This window comes from Cavia porcellus, unplaced genomic scaffold, assembly GCF_034190915.1.
Source record: "Cavia porcellus strain 051 isolate PalLab524CR breed Dunkin Hartley unplaced genomic scaffold, mCavPor4.1 scaffold_9, whole genome shotgun sequence".
In the NCBI taxonomy this organism is placed as follows: domain Eukaryota; kingdom Metazoa; phylum Chordata; class Mammalia; order Rodentia; family Caviidae; genus Cavia; species Cavia porcellus.
This window is the reverse complement of record NW_026947492.1, coordinates 16,660,297-16,667,858: the sequence shown is the minus strand read 5'-3', so window position 1 is coordinate 16,667,858 and position 7,562 is coordinate 16,660,297. Positions and strand designations below refer to the sequence as shown.

The following is a 7,562-nucleotide window of genomic DNA, read 5'->3' as shown; positions in this document are numbered from 1 at the left end:
GGATTAGGTAGCAATTCATTGTAATTTTAATTTGTGTTACCCTGGTAATTAATGTCATTTATGTTTTCCATGTGCTTTTTGGGCATTTATATATCTTTGTTGGAGAAATGTCAAGTAGAATCGTCTGTCTATTTTGAATTATTATAATTATTCGTTGATTTATTTTATAAGTTCTTTATATGATCCAATTATTAATCTCACTTAATCTATGAATCATACATATATCCCCAATTTGTAAGCTGAATTTACTCTTAATTTTGTCTTTTGAAGCACGATATTTATATGTGTTCATTTGTCAGTTTTTCTTTTGTTTGAACCATTAGTGCCACACCCAACAATTTCTGTGAATCTAGTAGCATAAAAACATAGCCTGGTGGTGCTTGGAATTAAACCCAAGGCCTCAGGTGGGCTAGGCAGGTTCGCAACCCTTGAGGTGCACCCAGCCCCACTGGAACACTTTTGAAAATGATCTGATATTGTTAATTACTTGAATTAAAAACCTAAAACAAGATACTCCGGAGGCTAAGGGAGGAGGATCATTTAAACCAAGGCATTGCAGGCCAGATTGGGTAAAATATTTCCCCCACCTCAAAAGACAGGGCCACATTAGTAATAGGGCAGTAGGGCAGCATGGGAAACTGTGTGGACTAGACTCCTGTTTGCTTTTTGCTATGCACATCAGCATAGTATCTGTCTACTGTTACTTAAACTGAATTCGACATATGATTTCTGGATTCCAGATCCTCAAAAGGGCCAGGCCCAGGCTGCAAGCACAAAGGGAGTCTGCTCAATCTCAATCTCAGCTGAATAGTCCCAGAACAACTCCAGGGAAGATAGTAAAACCTTTCCTATACCCACCAGCCACTCAAATTTCTGACCTCTCTAAAAGGAAGCCTAAGACAGAAGACTTTTTTCCTTTTTCTGCCTTGGAGGTTTTCCTGCGCTGCCCAACAATATGGTGCATTTTGAAGCTCTTAGGATCAGGAGGATGTTGAGGAGGAAAATGATGAGACAGAAAGTGTCAAAACAGCAATGAATGATTCATCTTCATGCCAGTCCACCCTCAGGAATGGGAAAAGCCACAAGCATGTGCACAATGGGAACGTTTACAGTGGCCGTAGCAGATCAGCACGGGAGAAAGAACCTGCTCAGAAACACAAAAGCAAAGAGGTGACTCCTGCCTAGAAGCACAGTGATCAGGAGGCCAACAAGACATATAGCCTACAGTGATGCCTTCCCTGGGCTCCTCGGCCCAGGGGCTAGCTGTCCACCACCACCACCCTGCTATGCATCAGTCCACTCAAGACTCACAGAAACAGGTTTCTAAGGTAAACGGAGTCACAGGAATGCCATCTCTGGGTGCAGGAGCTACCAGCACAAAAATGATCCACAAAGTCAGAAATTCCCCTTTCAAAACTGTGATATACACGGCCCACTACCTGCTCTCTAAGGACTCCCTGTCACCCGGGAGCACAGGCAGCTGGAAAAGGAGGTGCTGATGGAGAAGGAGACCATGGTGAAGTGCAAGATGCTGCTGCAGGGCCACAGGGAGAAAGACCACTATAAGTTCCACCCTCTGCCCCACTTGGAGCCAAGTACAGGCTCATCCATGGCATGTCACCCGGCCAAGGCTTCCACAGCAAGGAGGCAGGCCAGGGCCCACTCTCGACAGGCCAGGGGTGACTCTTCGCTGAGGAAAAGGGGGCAGTCAAGAGGAGAACTGCCACAAGTGCATCCACAAGGGAAATGTTGCAGCTTGGCACAACTGATGCCATCTTGTGCTCTGTATTTGACCCAGAAGAGTGAAAAATTACTCAGAGTACAATTCCTTGAGAAAAACAGACTGAGATGCACCCACAAAACAAAAATTAATCTGCTCAACAAAGAACTAGGATACATAGGTGTCTATGAAAAATTAATGTAAGATTCGAGCTAAATTGTTTCCAACAGAATGTCTTGCTTTGTTGTTTTCTGTTTTTAAAGCTCTGTAGCTTTCCATTTCAGGGCCACTCAGTGGGACTCTGAAACAGGGTCCACAGTAGTCGCTGAGCTCAGCTAATAAAATTCCAAGTTTAGCAATTTGGCTGCGTGGATTTCTATATTGTTCACGAATCCACCTCAGGAAAGTGTGTTGCTCTAACAGCTTCGTATGGAACAGCAAGCAAGATCATGAATATTTGCTTCAGCAAGGAGCCTGCACCAGCCAAATCCAGTGAGAGTACTGGAGGAGAGAGTAAGAGGACTACAGGTGGCAGTGCACTGCCTCAATGCTCATGCCATGGATTCCCAGTGCGAAACACAGAGCCCCTATCAAGACATGGATGGAACCTCACTGCCCTCACCAATAACACAGGGTCCATCCCACATTGCCTTGGTGCTGTGTCTGGATTGACTATTCCCTGGCTAAACATCGGCATGGTCTTTTCACCCCACAAGGGCAGCAGCACAGACACAAATGGGAGGGAACAGCCCAGAAAGTGGCTGCAGCTGGAAGTGGCAGTGAGCTGGTATCAGCTCTGCCATCAGCTGTGCTGCCTGTCCTGGGCAGTGCAGGGGGAGGACAGTGTCGTGTTCCACCCAGAGTGTGCCCTGGGCCACACAGAGGAGCAGAACTCCTGGTGCGGGATGAAGTTGATGTCCCCCTACAACGAGGAGCAGATCAGCAGTCTCCTCGGTCAGATGTGTCACAGAGTCCCTTCTGGCAAGAACAGCGGCCCTGAAAACAGAATCAGAAAACCCACAGCAAAAAGAGGACCCCCAAGATAGCCACTGTGGAGGTACTGCTGTCCCAGCTGTAAGCCCCGGGGAGTCCTCCAAAAGTGCTTAGAGCTCATCACAAAGACGCCAGCCCCATGGTCAATTTATATATAATATACGTGGAGGCTGGGGATTTAGCTCAGCACCATAATCACCTGCCTTGCAAGCAGGCAGTCATGAGCTCGATCCCCGGTACCAGGAAAAAGAAAAAAAAAAAAAAAAAAAAAAAAAAAAAACCAGAGACTATATATATATATATAATATTTGATATTATATATATATAATTGATATTATATATATATATAATTTATATTATATATGTATTAATTATTCTAGTTTGCAAAACTTTACTGTAGGGTACAAGCTGTCTTTGTGCTAGCTCTAAAGAAGATTTTCTTCTTCTTTTAGAGAACTAATTTTCTCTTAGCATTACACTGCTGGAACTTTTATTTGTTTATTTTTGTATTTATTTACTTTTGTACTTACAATATCTAGACACTGGGATCAGATTTTTGAAACTGCCGTATATTCACTGTTTTAAAACCCCTTAGAGGGGCTGTATTAATTTGTGTTGCCCCTATATAGATGACAGAAGGCCATTTTGTTAAAATTTTTTTAAATAACTGTTGGGAAAAATAACTTTTTAATCTATTTTTCAAGAGAGGGAAGTTTTAAATCCATGAAGTCACGTGAGCAGATTTTGCAGATCAGAAAAGGGGTACAAGACACACAGAGGAAAAAACTTGAAAAGGAATGGTTTCCCTTTGGCTGTCTTTCCTTCTGTCCTGAGAGGAAGAGCTCGAGAGCTCATTCTGATCTAATCTGCTTTGTTATGTCTTCTTTTGTCTTAATCTCTTTAAAATAAAATTTTCATAAAAAAAGGAAGAAGAGCTCGTGTTATGTGTTATTAGACCCGAGAGGCCCACGTCGGTTACAGCCGCCCCAGGTGGAGGTTGAGTGACCTGGTACCTGAGAGCAGCTGGATCACCATGCATCAGGGGACGGAGACAAACTGCCTGCCTGGAGAGTCGCTGGCAGAGACCTGTGCTGGTTTCACTAGGAAATCCAGTCTGTCATATTTTAGGGCTGTTGGCTCCTCTATCACAAAAACTCCTTCAGTAGCATCCTGAGGGGAAAACCAGTGGGAGCCATGAGCACTTCTCTGTCGTGGCCACACAGTCCTTCCGACCTTCCACCTTCATCTCACTGCTTTGTTTCACATCTTGGAACGTCAGGATTGATCATTGTTTTTAATTTGTTTTGTTCTGTTTATAGTCACATTTAGAGAACTAGAATTTAGAGCCACTAGGAAGTCTGCAATTCATTTTGAATATGAAAATGCATTTGTGTTCATGTTATCTATTTTTTCTGTCCATGTTGCTATAAAAAGAAAAAAATCCCATCCCTTCTGCACATTCGCCTGTAAATTGTTTTCAAGCCTTGAGCCCTTCTCAGTGGGGAGGGAGGTGAAAGACAGATGAGGAACAGCCTTACACATCAATTTCTTCAGCAGGTGGATCAGAAGCTTGCAGGTTTTTCTTGTAAGGTTTATAAGCGCTGCTTAGGTCACTGAACAACAAAACAGAATAACAAGGAGGAGCTGTTGTCCTTCTCCGGCGGTGTGTACTGTATGTGTGAATAAATAGGAGGAGCTGTGTTCACAAGCTGTTCTTTGTTTCATAGCTGGATTCATTGACCCCGTAGCTACCCATGAGGCACTGAGCTTGCCGGTGGTGACGGCCAGGACCATCCTAGGATCCACTTTGTTGGTGGTTGTTGTGGAAGACTGAACTGTTTTTGGCATATTTAACAGTCACATAGGTAGTCAAGTGTTGTCCAATGTGTTTGTCCAGTTTCTATGGCCGTGCTGTGTACTTTTCCTTCTTCTGACAGTAAACTTCCGTTTATGGCTCACAGTTTGACATTTAATTTGTTAGCGCTTCCCTTGGGCAGGAAGACTTCATGTGGTGGCTTCTTGCCAGTCTTTGTTTACTTTTCAGGTTTTATGTAAAGGTTTAATAAATAAAAGAAAGTTTTTTGGGGAAAAATGTAACCTATCTATCCCCTTAATATCATTAGTTTTAAATCTTATACTTATGGCTTTGATATAGTTTTTAGCTAATATTTTATATGCTGCTGGGTAAGGATTCAAATATGCTTGGTTGTACATGACACTTATTTTCTCACCATTGTTGAAAGGGCTCTTTCTTCCTCAGTAAAGCATGTTAGTATACTTGTTAAAACTCACTAGAGTATATGAATGAGGTGATTTCTGATCTTCTGTATTCCACTGATACATATCTGTCTGTCTACTGGTACCACACATTTTTTTGTTACTTTAGCTTTATAACAGGTCTTGAAAGCAAATGTATGAATACACTGGCTTTCTCTTTTTAAAAAAAAAAAAAAAAATCATTTGGGCTATTTAGATTCCCCACAGATTCTATTTAAGTTTTAGAATAGGCTTTCTATTCTTGTAGAGAACCTGGGATTTTGCCAGAGATCGCACTGATTCTGTGCAACTACTCCATACTTTGACTCTCCAGAGTGTGGACCGCTATTTAGATGATCCCAGTTTTGAGCCTAAAAGCTAAGCTAAAAAATCACCCTTGTGTAATTTCATATATTTAATCTCTTCCAATAGCAAATATTATATCAAATAAAGGAAGCTAAAAACCTTTCCTCTAAAATCAAGAAGACAAAATGTGCATTATCATCACTTTTGTTCAAAGTAATTTTAGAAACATTCAGAGCAATCAGGGAAGAGAAAAAAATAAAATTAATAAGTATGGGAAAGAAACAAATCGTGTAAGGCTACCACGACATGTGTAATGGCAACACAAAATTGAACACTTAAAATAATCAATGTAGTGAAAGATCTCTACAACAAAACTACAGTACTCAGAAAAGGAGATCAAGTAAGACATCAGAAAATGGAAAATTATCCCATGTGGCTGGATAGGCAGGACCAGTACTGTCAAAATGACCATATTCCCAACGTTGACATACATATTTAATGCAACTCTCATCAAAATACCACTAGCATTGCTCACAGAGCTAGAGAAAACAGTTCTAAGATTCCTAATTCATATGGAACCAGATGACAATCATAATAGCCAAAACAATCCTGGGCAATCTGAATCAGAACTCACACTTTTAAGTTATGCTACAAAGCTGTAGTGATAAAAGCAATGTGGTTTTATAAAAAACAAACAAAATAAACAAAGGAAAAACAAACAAACAAACAAAAAAAAAAAACAACCAAACAAACAAAACAAACAAATAAGGTAGATAAATAGAATACAATAATAGGTACAGCAACAACTTCAGGCTTATTCCGCTGCATGATCTTTGACAAAGGTGCCAAAATCATAGAGGAAAGACAAACTCTGTAATACAAACAGTCCTGGGAGAACTGGCTACTCATATGTAGATGATCAAATCTAGACCCGTATCTTTTACCATGTACTAAAACAAAATAAAAATAAATCAAAGATCTAAATGTTCAAATGGGAACAAGCTGCTAGGAATTAAAATACGTGAATCTGTTGAAGGCCTGTCATGGCAAGGGCTTTTAAATAGAATTCCAGTTGAACAAGCGGTAACAGCAGGAATTAAGAAATGGTGTTATATTGATTTTAAAAGTTTCTATACAGCAAAGGAAACAAGTAAAAAGATAGCTTACCCAATGAGGGAAGCAGGAATTTCTTGCTATTCCTCAACCTGAGTACTAATATCTAGAATATATAGGGAACTCAGTTAAAACACTCAATAATAAGTTAACAACTGAAATACTAGACACTTTCAGGAGAAGAAATAATAGCCAATAAATCCATGGACAGTGCTTAATATGTCTGATTATTAGAGAAATACAAATCAAAACAACACTCAGAGTTCACCTTTGTCCAGAGAGAATGGCTATTGTCAAGAAATGAAATAACAACAAATGCTAGAGAAACTGAGGGAAAACAAAACCATTCCACATGGTTCGTGGGACTGACTAGTACATTTATTGTTCAAATTAGTATAGAGATACTTCAAAAAAGAAAAGCTATGAATTCCACTTGACACAACTATTCCTCAGAGATTACCCTAAATACATTTATGTAGCTTCTTATTTTGTTCATTGCTGTGTTATGTAAAGGTCTGAATCTTGTCCTAAGTTTTTTCTATCTTTGGAGATCATTATGCTTTTTTTCTCTTTTTTTTTATTAGTGTGATGTGTCACATTGTCTAAATTTAGAAAATTGGCTTAATTGATATATCATTCTAAATGTTCTCTTTTATACAGTAAGATGATAATTAGTATGTTTGTAGAGTTTTAAAATATCACTGTATGATTTCAAAATATTGTTACCACTCATTAAGAAGTTCGGTACCTAATTGCAGTTAATTTCTATTCCTAAACTCCAATGATTTACAGGCCCAGATATGCATGAATCTTTCCATTTGCATGGCTTTCACTGTTCTGGACATTTAATAGAAATGGAATCATAAAATATGGAGGATTTTTGTGACTGCCTTTTTTATGTAACATGATTTTCAGCTTCTATTTTTGAGAGCATATAAGCATTTCATTCTTTTTTAAGACTTAATAACATTTTATTATATGACTATACTAAATTTGCTGACATATTCACTAGTTGTCAAACATTTGAATTATTTTCATTTTGTCCACTGTGAAAAATATTTATGTACTGTGCAGACTTTTTTTTTTTTATTTACAATGCTTTTGGCGGTATAATTGGAGGCAGAATTGCTTGATCATATGCTAAATCTTGTTTTTAACTTTTTGAGGAACTTTC

The 7,562-nt window shown here is 39.3% G+C and overlaps 1 pseudogene; it reads left to right on the top strand.

Annotated features, from left to right (window-relative positions):
• The first annotated feature begins 722 nt into the window (after positions 1-722).
• LOC101787106 (protein Jumonji-like) lies at positions 723-1,499 on the top strand (annotated as a pseudogene).
• The last annotated feature ends 6,063 nt before the right edge of the window (positions 1,500-7,562 follow it).